Raw genomic sequence first — 15,119 nt, 5'->3', positions numbered from 1 at the left:
ATTTAAAAAGTGTAGTTGAGGGGAATCTTCCTTTCTTTTAGTTTCAGTACATTTAGTTAATTGGGTTTGACTTGTAGAAGGAAACTCTGTCCATCAAGAAGGAAATCTTGCAGATGATGCAGCGTTACTAGAAGTCCACTTTAGCTCTGAGGGAACACTGGTACCTGTGCTTAGCTAACTGCTTCTGAGCAGCAATTTTGTTTGCAATGACATTTCCTTAACAAATTTTTAACATTGTCATTATAAGCATGTAGTGATGAAATATTCAGCAGCAGAAATTACTTCAGTGGGATGGATAAAACTATATTAATTTAGATGTTATGTCAATTTAATGAAAAAGTGATTATTTTTATTTTGAATTTTACTCCAAAAACAGTGTTTCATTTTTGGAGTGCAGGAGTTACATTAAAACGAATATATTCCATTGGTTCATCAGTTGCAACCTTCTTGGAGTAACTACCATAAAAAATTCTAAATTTATTCTGCCTATTAAATGCAAATATTAGAGAGAACAATAATAATAGTTACTGATGAAGTTAGAAATGCCCGTGAATCATTCATGATGCTTTAAATGAAATTAATAGGAAGATAATACCCTACAGTTTAGAAGCAGAAAGACTGAACCATTTAACCACAGTGAGAATCTTCTGCAGTCCTCTCTAATGTGAATTGCTATCAAATGTGTTTGAATTAAAATCAATGTTGTTCATTTCACTTAATTTATATAATATTCAAGATACTTTAAAAAAATGACTCTTTGCTATACTGGACTATTTAGTTTGTATTTAGGTGCAATAAAATGTTACAGAGTAGCATTTTAAATTACAATGGAGATTTAGTGAAATGTGAGTAGTACAGCTATGTGAAGGCAACATTTGGCAGCAGTCAAAATTACTTTTTGTTATATGTCAACAGCCTAAGCTGCATGTGAGAGAAATTGAAGTTGACTCTCCATCTAAAAAAGCTGAAAATCTGTATTCTCAATTCTCCCTCTTTTTGTTTAATTTCAGCCCAAAAGTCATTTAAGTAAAGAAACTTGTTACTGTTTTCTTAAACCTACCTATTTTGAGATTCTCTTTTGCAGCCCTGAGAAGGGGAGCTGGTAGAACAGTGCTTGTTTGCACTTGTGTTACACTGACTAGAGCTTTACTGCAGGTAGTCCCAAAACTCATCCCTTCGCATCACTTTGTTAGCAACTTTCAAGCAGAAATTGACTGAAAGTTTTTGGTTTTGTTTGCCGACTCAATGATTTTTGCAACAAATATGAAAGTAACTGATTTTGGCTTTGGGTCTCTCATTTCTTTGGTTAAATTCCCTGTTTTCTTAGAACAAGCTTTATTGGTTAAAAGAAAGGAGAAAAAGTGAACAAGGCCAAAAAAGTTCTATTTGAAAGTTACAGACATGTATGAAATCAGATTTCAGACACAGAAAAATACATAGAATATGCATTACCTTGCATTTAATAAATGTTTTGGCAAGATAAGTACATTCAGAATGATTACCTAAGGATGTGTGCAGTCAGGGGATAAATACTTCCATGGCTATTTTTTCCTTGTATTCACTGGCACTTTACTTCATTCTAACTAATGCTAAGATTTTGTACAATTTCAAGTAAAATAGTCACCACATTTACATTCTGTAACAAACCTGAGAGAGTCTTCATCACAGCTTATCAGTTTTTGTGGCAGATGGGATAATATAGGTCCAGTAAATTAACAGTTTTAGAAAACTACATACTAGTTTTGAACAGTTTCTGCCATAACTGCTAGTTTTTAATGCTTTCTTGCAAACAGTGAGATTTTTATAATTTTTGTTACTTCTGTTTCTTTCTAGAGTAGTAGCATATCTTGGAGCAAAATTCTCTACCATATGGAAATTTTGACCACAGGTAAACCCATCAGTATGTAGTGTCTAATTGAGACAAATGTGTGTGGGAAGGTGGAGGATGGAAAAAAATATCTGTGGAGTGTGTGACCGTGCAGAGATACTGAACTTAGCATAGAGCTCTGCCCAAACTAATTAGCCTTCTGAAATGCAAGCATAATTAGCTCACAAACAGCAGTGTGTTAGTACAATGCTGTTGCTGCTGGGATTGGAGCTGGCATCTCTGGATCTCATACACAGTACAGGAATTACTGTGCTGCCACAGTGTCACCAGTGCAGGTACCAATTTACTGAACATTATGGAAATTGTAGGAAAGGATAGACTTAAGCCCATATATTCGAGTTGTGAGGATATCCCATATCTTCAAGGAACACTTTAAGGAGAGTGTTTTTCTTGTAACAATGCAGATGCTGTAGCAGTAGACCAAAGCAGGCATATGAAGACTGAAAAATAGGAGGTTTAATAAATGTAGGTGTTCTGCTGAAATGAATTTGAGAGAATTGCTAACAAGCTGTTAGGCAATGACCAGCAAGTCCATGTCCAACAGAAATGTGAAACCTAAAGGTATTTTAACAAAGCCATGTAAATAATTGGAGTTGGTGCATATGCTTAGCATGGGGCTTACAGTACGTAACCAATGAAAAGTTATAGGTCTATTCTGGAACAAAACATTGGCAGAATAAATCATAAAAGTGATCTAGATTAAATATTTACATATGGTTGTTGTAGCCTGGTTTTTTCTTTTCATGTAGGTAGCTGTGCAATTGAGTTCTAAGTTTGGCCACAAAAGGCATCTACATAATTGCATTTTGCTGTATTGTTCTCAGTAGAAGAAACATCCATGAAGTTTCACTTTTAAATCTGGCCCAGGGAAAAAGGTAACATTAAAACTGTTTTGGTTTTGATATCAACAACACATTTAGAGTTTAATCTGGGAATTAATTGTAAATCATTAGATTAAATGAGATTAAATATAAATCAATTCATTTGATTATCAGCACTGAATTATGGTCTTTTGGATCTGAATTCAGTCCTTGAAGAATTGTGCAAGAGTTACCTGAGGTATATTCTAGGAGCCTCGGTGCAATAGTACCTAGAAAATTAGTTGGTTTTCTCTATAGTGGTTCAAAATATCTAGCAATACAAAACCTCAGTGTACTACAAGCAACTCCAGTCTATCTCTGCAAAGTGTGGGGTTTCATATATTATATCTGGGCTTTCCAGTCTTCTCCTAAAAGAATGCTTTCTACCAAGCAGCTTCATCAAAGTTCAGTCTGGAAGTTTGACAAATGGTTTTTGCTCATCTTTAATACCAGCACCAGTGCATACATAGAGCCACTTTAAAGATCAATTATCGTTTTAATATTCCATGACAATGCTTTTTACTATGGTCTCAATCAGTCATGCCACAAAATAAACATAAGAAGTACAACATATGTAGCTACTTTTGTCAGAAAATTATGATCTTTATTGCTTGGTTTCTGTGACAAGTTTCTGCTGTCAGCAGTCTCTGTGTCTGGGTTTTTGACTTGACAATGCCACAAAGTCATAATGATGTTCTTTTCAAGCACAGGCATTTGAGAATTTGTGCTGACTCCAACAAGTACCAGTGCTATTAAATACAAAGCACTATGAAGGTACCCCAGCAGAACCCACTGGGGATATGGGTTGCTTTGTGAGGGTTTAGTTTTCTTCAGGGGTCATTATATATTCCAGTACTAAGATACCATGCTAAAATTTGAGGTTTTATATGACAAGAACTCTCCTTTGAGTAGAACCTATATAGCATAATGCCAGTAATCACTGAAAAATACATTTAAGATATAATATATTGAACAGAGCTAAATTAGGGGCATGCTTTTAGATCAGTGGTAGCCAATGTCTCAGTTACTAGGAATTAGTCTGACCACACCATCTCATTTGTCTTAAAATAGTTCTCCTGATTTTCTTTGTATCTGGTAGTACTGAATATAGAGATGCCTTGAATTTATATTTTGTTTGCCTTCTTTTTTTAGCTTATTCCCAAGGCTGACTCTTGCTATGAAATTGGCCATCAAGGCTTTCAGAATACTTCCCCCCAAAAATGAACTCAGATATTTAGGAGTAAATAAGTAGCTCCAGCAGGCAGAAATTTCTGATTCCTAAAGAGCCCAGTATTGGAAGAAAGCCTGAGTACAATCTGATTGAGATTTTTTATATAGAGGGCACATACATCAATCAGAGATACAGGACTGATACATTTCTTGTAGTGTGTACAAAATGCTCCACTGGTGCAGGATATAGTCTCCTATATATATAAAGGTCTGTAGGTCAAACATAGAGGAAAAACGTATTTCAGGCCTCCTTTGTTGTAGATTAAAGGGCTCCTGTCAGCTTTGGTGAGGGCTGACAAGCCTGGTAGCCTACTGATAATATCTCTTTACTCATGCATGTAACATCATAGCCAGGGATTTATATGTGATGACTTTAAAAAGCAAATTGGGCAGGATTGGCTTGTCTTGTATTTTGTACAGTAAGGATGTGGGTGCTTCAGATTTTGCAAGAAGCTGACATGGGCTTTCTGATTGTTCCAATATACCAAGGATGTATTGCAACTCAGAAAATAGAACAAATATAAAACTTGTCAGGACTTATGCTGGCTATGTCTGTACTGTGTACACACCTTGTTTGGGATTTCAGAATCACAGGTGCTATTCACTGTAAAAAAATGTTGGTGCTGGTGTCCACATAATACCATCAGTATTGACTGGAATAGCTGAACTGTGCCTCATCCTGCCTTGAAAGCTGGGAGGGCTTAAAAACTGACCTTGTGAAATCTTTGGTCTGGGCTTTAGCCAGGTACTACAGTCCTGTGAAGTTGTAGGGGAACAGCAATAGGCTACTTCTTCCTTCTTGCATTTTAGAAGGCCCAAGAATTCACCATTTCAGTGTTGTAGACAGAAAGGCACTTGTGACAATCCACAAAGGTGAAAGGCTTATGAAGCGAATGTTCTTTATTCAAAAGACTTCATATTACTTCTCTGACTCAAATTTCTGGCAGGAGTTCTGCAAGTAATTTTTATGCTTCCACTTAGAATGAGCAGACATATTCCCATTTCTATTCAGTACAAAAAACTTGAGCATAGGTTTTCAGTTCCCCGAAAATGTAGATTGAAATTGTCAATGGAAGGTAGTAAGTCTGTGTGAAAATCTTCAGTGCAACATGCTACCTTTTAATCTCTCTTTGTGGAGTTTCTCCACCTAACCATGCAACTCCATATGAGACTTAGAGCAAAAGGATTTTGTGTTTGAATGTCTTATCAGTAGTTGTGTTTGTGCCTTCCCCTATCCCAATTCAAAACTGATCTTTTAGTGGGTCAGGTATTCATCTGGTCTGAAATAAATGCTTCTGGGAAAGGGAATAGGGCTATCAAGCCCCATGAGCCATAAATAAAGTTCTGGAATTTTGTGTAACAAGAACTCCCGTGAGAGTTTGTACCTTGTAAGAGGTGATGGGAAATTAGTCACTGCTTCTGGCACTGTGGCTGCAAGTGCTGTCTAAACAAGGACTGCAGAATTAGGCTGTCTTATTTTCCATGGCCTGCCAAAGGTATGTATTTATTTAGGCTCACAGTGCTGAGACCTGTGAGGCTGGTGTTGAATCCCTGTATCTCAGCCTTGCTTTGAAACTGTTTTAGTTTTTTTCTTCCATTTCATTCACCTTAAGAATTTATGAACTGCTGAAAATCCTTGCTAAACTTGGCCTGCAGCCCAATCGTGATTCATTTTCTTTGAGCAGAATTCCTGGCTGTGTTTGTTCTAATATAATGGGCTGTAATCAATTAATCACACAGCTATTAATGGAAGTACAAGGCAGTACACTGCAAGCTTGTTAGTTTGGCCATGTGGATTTGTGCTTGGGGAGGATGCAAAGAACATCAGTCAAGCTGACAGACAGCCTCAGTTGTCTTCTGTGCTGCTACCCTTACCATTGAGCCGTGACATGGAGCATTCAGGGTGGCATCTGGGGGTGAGAAACCCCTCCAAGCTGGGAAACTTGATGAATTCTGTAGCTTAGCTGAGGAAACAGCAAGAAAATGTACCATGAAGGCAAACACTGAACTACTGTTTGAATGTTATGCCTTTTTTAAAATAGTTTCCTGCTACAAGTAAATGACAGGAAATACATTAGCATGGGGGGCTTACATGCAATTAATAATCTGAACTTTGTCTTCCTGTCAGCCCAGAATTGTTTTATATTTTTTTAAAAGCATGAAATAGATGTTTGATATGAGTAATTAAGGAAAGATATTTGGAATTGCAAAATTAATTAAAGCTTTAAAATATCTTTACACAGTTATAGACAGAAGCAAAACATTGGAAATGGAGTAATGAGGGAGGAAATTGTTTCTTCATACAGAGAAACATTTGAAACAAGAAATCTTCCAGTTTTACTTCTGAATTAAATTGTTTTTAATTTTAGACACTGAACAGTGATATTTGTATACATTAGGAGTCTCACAAAAACAGGGAGGTTTTGTATGTCAGAAGCCTTAAAAATGTTCAAATCCACTTTTTGGAGATTTTTGGGAGTTATGTTTTATGCATCTTTGAAAAAGAGAAGGGCACATGTCATTGAGGCTTAATTTCATGTTTCCCTGCATCAACTTTTATATGCCTTCCAATGGGAAAAGTGTTGATATTTCTCCACTGAGAATATTGAACATCTGGGAGAATTTATTGGCTTCTAATCCTGTTCTCTGTGCAGAGAAACAGTTCATTATTTTAAGTTTAATGCCTCCATATTGTTGATCATAAACTTGCCTTACAAAGGTGAGTGTCATTGTGTTTACCTGGGAGAATGTGCAGCAGAAATGGGGGATGATTCATCCACATCATCTTAGTGATGTGGTTATTGAGGCTGCTGTTTCCTGATGGCTTGTGCCTTAATCATAGCCTTCTGTAAAGGATGGTTTGGACATGACCTCTCAAGGACTCTGCTCACATTTTGTATTAATAGCAAGAAGAAAAAATTACTTTAGTTAGAATTCTTTCTCACTTGTTGGAATGAAAAGAGACATTGATGTTACTTTTTAATTTTCCCAAACTTTCATTTTGCTCTGTTGTTTTGTTTAGCACCAGTTGTGAGAAGGTCTGGCAGCCACTCAAGGGAATACAGTAGACAGAATCCAGCCTGATCAGATCAGACATATTTTTGCCTTGTGCTAATAGAATCTGCTAATAGACACTGCTGGTGTCAATAAGGATTTTCTTTCCTTTGTAAATTCAAAGCTTTCTAGCTTTTTTTAGATCTTTAGATTTTATTATTAAGGTACTTAAGGAGGCAAGAGTATTTCACTTCAAAGCAGGATACAGTGACTGTAGTGTGTCAGGTGAAGTTGCCCTAAGACTTTTGCAAGTCACACTTGGCTGACCTCGGGCCAGTCCTGCTCCCTCAGAGCTGCTGCACTGCTCTCCACCACAGCCTGGAGCCTGGAGTTTCCCTGCCCACGTGTGCCACTGGAGACCTTTTCTTAGATGAGCAGTCTTCTTTCCTCCAGCTTCCCAGACAGGCTCAAACCCTGCCAATAATCAGGAGCAAGAAGGTAAGAGGTTGTAGCGCTATGGATGGTGGGAAATTACTGATTAAAAAAAACAAAATCCAAACTCCAGCTGTCACTGTGCAGCAGGAGCCCTGTGGTTCCAGTTGCAATCCCAGCTGGGGCCATTAGGTAGCATGTGTTCACTAATATGCTGAGAGGTTTGGAGAAATCACTGGTAACAAGGGGAGGACCTAAAGCTTTCCAATGATTATATTAAGCCTGTAAAAAAAAGTGTAGATCACGCATCTTTTTTCTCTCCTTTTTTAAAAATTATATACTTTAAAGACATGCCTAAGGATAGTGTTCAGCTAAATTTGGCATAAACTGTTTAGAGATGAGGGGAGGCTGGTTGGGTGTGAGTTCTTGGTGTAAGTATTGTACGGTTGGCTGGAGAACTATTCAAGGTTTGGTGCCAAATGACTTTTGAGCAGGTGTGCAGGCAACTTGATTTAATTCTCACAGTGACTTTGATCACTGTGTATAGGAATTCCCTAGACACACACTGCCAGACACTTTCTGACCCAACAGCCCCTTTTGTAGCCCTATTGCTTTTCTGGCTGCAGAGGACTGGAGCAGTGGCATTAGTGTCTGTACTCCACTGAACTGCTCTCAGCTTATGCAAAATCCTGTACATTTTGAAGCTAAACGTTATTTGCTGTAGTTTAAAGAATGCTGATGTCTCTTTTTTGCACTTGCAAGCAACAGCATTACCAGTCTGAGTCCAGCAGACCTTTTAAATGTGCCTTTGTGAGTGCAATGGTTGCACCTCCAGTTTATGTATGTTTGTAAGGTGGTATTAAATGCTAGCTGCCTTGCAACAGTAACCATCTGGGGAAAAATAAGTGGAGGACAGTGTTATTTTAGCCACTCTGGCCCTGCTACCAAGTCCAGTGGCACTTACTGTAGCTGTTTGTCATCCAATATCAGTAACAAATATGCTAAATATATGTTTTAAGCCTCACAGTAGGATCCTGAGCAATTGTGTCCTTCCTTAAACGTATATCTGAAGGGATCAGGCAAGATTCTTTGTCAAATGGCTGTGCTTAGGGAAGGGACTCTTGGACTGTGGAGTTGGGAAGGGAGTTTGATTGTCTGCATTAGTGTTTCGTGTGCTTTTGATGTGAACCTCACACTTGTCCTTACTGTGCATTGGTTTGTGTCACTGTGTTCTTAGTAGGTGGTCCAGATCCTTTTATTTTGAAATGGAAGTGGGAGGTGTTTCCTAGGAAAACACCTGGAATGTGCTATCCTATAATGTTGGATTTCAGCACCAGCTCTTTTGCTCTGTGTGGCGCTTGTGTAGACCTGGAGGTCAGAGACACCAAAGCAATGAAAACCCTTCGCAAGTCTCACAGCATTCTGAGCTTAGCTGAAGGTTTTTACCCGAGTTTTTAAGTAATTTTTGTAATGATGCTGCTTTAAGAAAAATCACAACTTCTGCTAGTCTCACAGGCCTTGGCTTTCTGCACATAGGCAAAGAGCCTCCCTTCCCCTCAAAGATGATTAGCACAACTAATGCACTAGAAACCCACTGAAACTGCCTCCATCTTCACACTGTGCCCCCATGCCACATGGAGCCTTGTCCCTTGGGGTGGGACTTCTTGGTGTTGCTCAGTGCCTGAACAAGAGGAGGTTGGCAATAAGGAACTTGTCACTCACTTGTCACTCGGATCCTTCACTGAAGGGCCTTTCTACACGTAGAATCTATCTGCTAATGACAGCAATTCTTACTCAGATGATGAAATTTAGGTTGCATGAAAACTCTTTACCACAGAAGTTCATCCAGAGTTTTTCAGGGGCTGTTTCAATGCAGTTTATACAACACTGCCATTACAATAACCCACGGAAGATGTCTGTAATGGTGCTGCTGTGGGGCAGACATGGTATCTGTCACACACGTGTGATTTTCATGGTTTTCACGACTTTTCTCTAGTCCAGGTTTTGACTTAGTGCTCAACATGGGGCGAATTGATGATGGAGTCCCTCCGATGCTGTCCCTCTGATTTTGTAACCAAAATTGCAAAATAAAACTAGGGTAAAATTTCTTACCGAATACAGATTTAGTGTGTAAATGGTATTCCTTGTTGAATCCCTTACATTTTAAATGAAATAATTATGCAGAAAAGGAAGGGAGCTATGACTATGTGTATCTTAAAACCAAACACACTTGGGCTTGGAAAATCTGAGAGCAGAGCCCCTGCACTGCCTGAATGAGACAAGCAGCAGCTGGCTGCCTGTGCTCTGCTCCTTGTGATCAAATTCTCATCCTGAGCAGGACATGGCTGGGGCACAGTCCCAGAAAAGGTGAGAAATAGGGTAACAAATACTCCTAGTATTACTAAATTCTATGACCTGCCAATGCTTGTACCTGCATGAATGGTGAACAGCAGCTTTGCTCATGTTTGGCCCAGGGCTGTGTTTCACATACACAAAAATAATTAATGGCAATCCCTAGCTATTACAATGATAAATGACAATAAAATAGTTTAATGGTGAAGAATCTGTCAGCAAACTAGGAAAAGGGTGAGCCAGGGAGGCTACAGCTGGATACAGCTGGACCTGTGCACAGGTGTGAACCTACGACAAGGAAATTCACCTTATTTTATTTAAAAGATACAAAGTTAAGGAAAGCCCACTCCTACACCCACTTCATGACACAGCTGTGTCTCTCAGATCCCCTTAGGAAAACACTTCAGTGCAATCCTGACACTGGTTCCCACCCTCTGCTGCAGTGGAGACTGGTCCCTCTTAGCAGTGGTCAGTGCCAGGATGTCTCTGGGCAGCAGAGCGTGGAGAACAGCTGTGCTCTCCCTTCACACCTACACGCACCTCCTCGGGTGGCTGTCACACGTCCCTCAGTTTGTTTGACAGCAGTAAGTGCAGTGCCATCAGGCAGGATCTGCCTTTTGTTCCAGTGATGCAGAAATGATCTGTAAGGCTTATTTCTTGGCCTGGCAAATCTGTTTTGAGGGCTGGTGACAGCTGCCATGCTTTTCTTCAGGAAACCTGATCTTTGCCACCAGGATTAGGAAGTAAAAGCTCAGTTTTGGTTCAGTTTCTCTGCGTTTGCTGTTCTGGTGGGCTGTCACCTCTGGTGTGACAGGAGAACCAGTACCAGCTCCAGAGGGAGCTGCTGCTCTGGGGTCAGAGGTCCAGGCTGAGCTGGGGGGCTCATGGGGGCTGTCCCATGGCCAGTGACACTTCTGACTACTCCATGCAACCAGGAAACTCAGGTTGTGGACCTTTTTTTGTCACAGTCCCTTCAGCAACTTTTTGGAAAGGTGGTCTTGGCTGATGCCCTTGGGTCTTGCTGCATGTGGTGCCCCTCCACAGGGAGGCCAAGTGTCCTGTGTGAGGAAAGCCTGGCCAGGCTCCCAGGAAGGCGTGTGGCATGGGGGCCCTGGAGTTCGGATGTGACAGGTCATAACACTTGATACTGTGTGACTGATACAGATAATCTAATAAAGCATTAGCAAGACTCCACTCTGGAGACACAGCTGCTTCAGCTGGGGCACACCTGGCTGAGCATGGTTGTTGCAGCAGGGATGCGGGTGTTTCCTTACTGCTGAGAGTGGAGGGAAGCTGTGGTTTGTCATCTTATTATAGCTCTGCTGTCAGACCCAAGAGGGGAAAAAACCAACCTGGCATTATTGGAAATCACAAGATGATTGGAAACTCCACAGGTTTTGTGCATCAAGTACAGAGGCTCTGAGGTGTTTCACCATGAGCCACCTAAACTTGTTGCTTGAAGATGTGTCTGTCATCAAGATCTTTCCTTATCAAAGATCAGTGCTTTCTAAAAACTGGGCCAGGTGGCCTAAAATCTAGAGTAACACTGAGAAACCAGGTCAGTGAATGCAGGGGGAAATTATCTAATGATCCTGGTCTCTGTTTATCCTCCTGCACCAAACATCTGTGTTTGCCCATGGAATTTCCTAGTCAGGAACAGTAGCCAAGAGATAGGTTTGACAGACATCCTGCCTTGAAATTACATACATTCTGCAGCAGAAAAAGTGGAAATTTTACTCCCATATTTAAGATGAGGAATGCTTTAGTCTGCTGTACAAGTCTCACGTTAATTTTTAAGGGGGGGGAGACAGAAAGGTGCCTAACTAACCTAGTTAAATCCACCCTCAAAACATCATTGTCGAGAGAGTATTCAGAGTCCCTTTCCTGATTTCCCCATCCCACTGTGGAAAGGGAGTGAACAGGAGGCCATGTGGTACTTTAGCTGCCAGCTGGGGTTAAACCATGACAGCTTGACAACGCAGCCAGAGAACAGACAAAATGGACTAGGGCTCAGAAGCAGTGCTGGCTTGATGCAAGAATAAATAATGGTCAACTCTTTTTGATCACAGTTGCCTTAGTAGTGGGAAGTGCTGAGAGAACTCTTCCATGTCTCAGAGTTTAGACACTTTAACTTGCATGTTGGTGGACAGGTGCTGATGTCAGGCTTTCACTCTACAGGGGGAACTGAAACATGTTCTTAGATACATTAGTTCTTGGAGAGCAAAGCTGATGGGCATTCCTGAAAATGAAGGCAGCCTATTTCAGAACATAGCAGATGACCAGGTACTCTTTGAGACAGTCTGTGTCTACCTGGTGCTATGGTTCCAGTTTAAATCAATAAATACTAGAATACTCTGATTACTTCTGTAGTCTGTCTCCTGTCTGAGCTCACTAGTGAGTAATTTCATAATGGACTGCCTTCTATCCATCCTTCATGACCAGTGATAAAAATTACTGAGGATATTCTCCACTACCTTCTGCTTAGACTTTTGTTCAGTAACATACCAGCAGGCTGGCTGTTCTGCATCTCCTTGGCTATCTTCTCCCTTGGGCTCTTCCTCTTAAGATATCACAGCAAATCTGTTTCAAAGTAATTGTTTTGGGCATTAATAGTTAACAACTTAAGGAAAATCACACAAGTTCAGGAAGTTTTCTTTAGCTGTTTTTTATATAAATACTCTTGTGTTTTAGCATTTCATGGACCCTTCTCAGGCACACTTGACAAATTTCCAAGTCCATTTACTTTAAGTGACCAAAGCATCTCTAGCACAGAAAATGTAATGCTTTGTCTGACCTTCCTTACACAATCCAAGAACCAGCAAATGCCAGTGTTCCTTGCAAGGCACTCTTGAAAATCATCTTGTTAGATCTGAGCCTGCTTGCCCTCATGTGTAGAACGTAGAGAAATTCTACTGCAGCTCTTGCAATCTGGCATCCATGCTAATTAAGTAGAATGACACCTAAATAATTTTTGTTTTTTCTTTTCTTTTTTTCATGACATGTGATTTCTAATCTCTCTGGGTGAAGATATATTCTCCTTCTGAAAGCTTCAGTTCAAAACCAGAGACATTCTCAATAGGTGCTCAGGTTGCTGAACAGTTTTTTTGCATGTGCTTTTCATTAAGTTGACTATCTGTTCTTGTTCTATCTGTATGCTGAAAAAATGTAACAAATACAGAGTGGAATACTTGCTTCCTTCCCATGATTTCAATGTCTGCTGGAAGGTTTCCCTTAGGTCTGAAACAGATTTTTGCTTGCTGCAATCATGATATTCAGGTTCACGTTACAGGAATCTATGACTAAACAGGTACCCAGGAAACCCTTCCAAATGGCTTGCACACTATGCTTCAAGTTCCTCTACATATCATATATATGTGTAAAATGGAGTGTACAACACACTTTTTCCTTAAAAGCACAGATATTCTCTCCTGCAAAAAGATTGCTTTTTTTCCTTAAAAGACAAGAGTAGTAGATGGACAGTTCATGTTCCAACTCAGTCATGCATGCTTGCTGCTTTTATTTGTCCTTTCATTAACTCTCAAGATTTGGCACAACAAGAGCATTATATAAGATTAAATAATTCTTACATAAGTCTGAGTGAATGCCTTTCATGAAGTACTGGGTACTTATCATGGCTATAAGTAAAAATGAATCACTTCCTTTTTAAACTGGAGCTTTCAACCTTGTATTCTGTGTGGTTAATTGCCACAAACGAAAATAACCTTTTGAGCTCTATGAATTTTCACAGCTGCAGACTGGAGAAAACAACCTCTCACCAATAAATAGAAACTCAAGAATTTCCAAAAGAAATTATTCCCCACTCTAATTGCCTCTTTTAGCACAAAGCCCAGCTCATTTATGCCAGAATATTAAATGTTCCTAACACGTCTGTAGAGCCAAGAACCTGAGTATCATCTAAAGGACAGAATGAGAAAGAATAAAGGCAGGACAGTATGAATTCCACACTTTAGAACAGCATGGACCACAGCCAACAGGTCAGGAAGTGTAGGTAATTAGCTATTGCTAAAAGCTGCAGATTGAGTAGGATTAGGGCTCAGCAGTCCAGTAACAGAATCAGGGAGAACTCTGAACATATCCCTATATATAGGGAATTACAGGAATGTGCCTTGTGCATGCTTTTGAACTATGGGAATATGAATTCAAGGCCAGATTAGTATGTGGAACAGGAATCAGCAAATCAGAAATCTAGGAGGAAACTGGGAGAAAAGCTTATTTCCAGTGTCCTTAATAGAAATACTTGAGAACCAGTACTGGGAAAGGTCAGAAATTGCAGAAACAGCACTGGGACTCTGTTGTAAAACTTGGTTACACTGGAGAAGAAATTTTTTGGCCTGTCATCCTTCTCTGCCCTGGAAAAGTCATCTCCTGGTACAAGAGTGAGTTCCTTGCTTCTCTGAAAGACAAGATCAGCCGTGAAGGATCTGGTGTAGGAAGACAAAATCTGTGTAGTGAAGTACTGGGTTGGCAGTAGGAAGACATGGAAATACAAGGGAGGCTGAAGGTCAGAAAACCACTGGCTGTCATGTTAAGGTGGGAGTGGAAAGAAATGAGGAAAGCAAAGGGAAGTATTTGATAGATATCAAATGAAGCAAACAATCTCACTGATCAATGGTAATGAGTACCTAAAGCTGGAGAGAACAAGGTTAGAATATTCTGCCAGAGCAATGTAGTAAGTCATTCTGTGGTACAGAAACTGAAATTCCTTGCTGGCAAGCACAGGAATGGCAAGTATTGAATATAGTCAGTATATTAAAAGACCAGAGGATGGCAGCATATTTTTACCACCAGAATACAGGGTTGTTTTGGCTGTAGCTCATCTGCTGACTTAACACATCACATGTCCCAAGAACAAATCCATGTTTGATTCTGGTAAGTCAGCATAAGCTGCAAAGATTTGTGCTTTTTTATGTACAGATCATGTTTCTCCAAAACAGTGCTGACCACTGTTGTAACTGTCTCACACTGAGTCATCTGGAAGACCAGGAGCGTATTCACAAGAATAGGAGTCAGCTGCACACGCTCTCTATGAGTTTGTAAGAATATTTTGGGAATAAAAACTCCAAAGGCTATGCCTGAAGAATCACCTTAGTGCATTACTTCTGATAGTTCAGTATGGTCTCAGTCCTAGGTTTATTGTTCTGCTATAAAGTTGATGATTTCTTCTCAAAACCTGGGAATAAAGTCTGTAAATTGAGAATTTTTTTGAGATATAAAATTATATATGAAGACAAAAAGTGTATACCACTTCAGGTCGTAGCATAATACCCATCCAACCCAAATCAGGGAACACATATTTGCTAATTAGATGTAAAAAAAACCAAAAAACAAACTCATAATTTTTG

The sequence above is a fragment of the Cinclus cinclus genome, chromosome 8, assembly GCF_963662255.1.
Source record: "Cinclus cinclus chromosome 8, bCinCin1.1, whole genome shotgun sequence".
Taxonomy (NCBI): domain Eukaryota; kingdom Metazoa; phylum Chordata; class Aves; order Passeriformes; family Cinclidae; genus Cinclus; species Cinclus cinclus.
The sequence above is the reverse complement of the archived record's forward strand: the minus strand, read 5'-3'. Positions refer to the sequence as shown.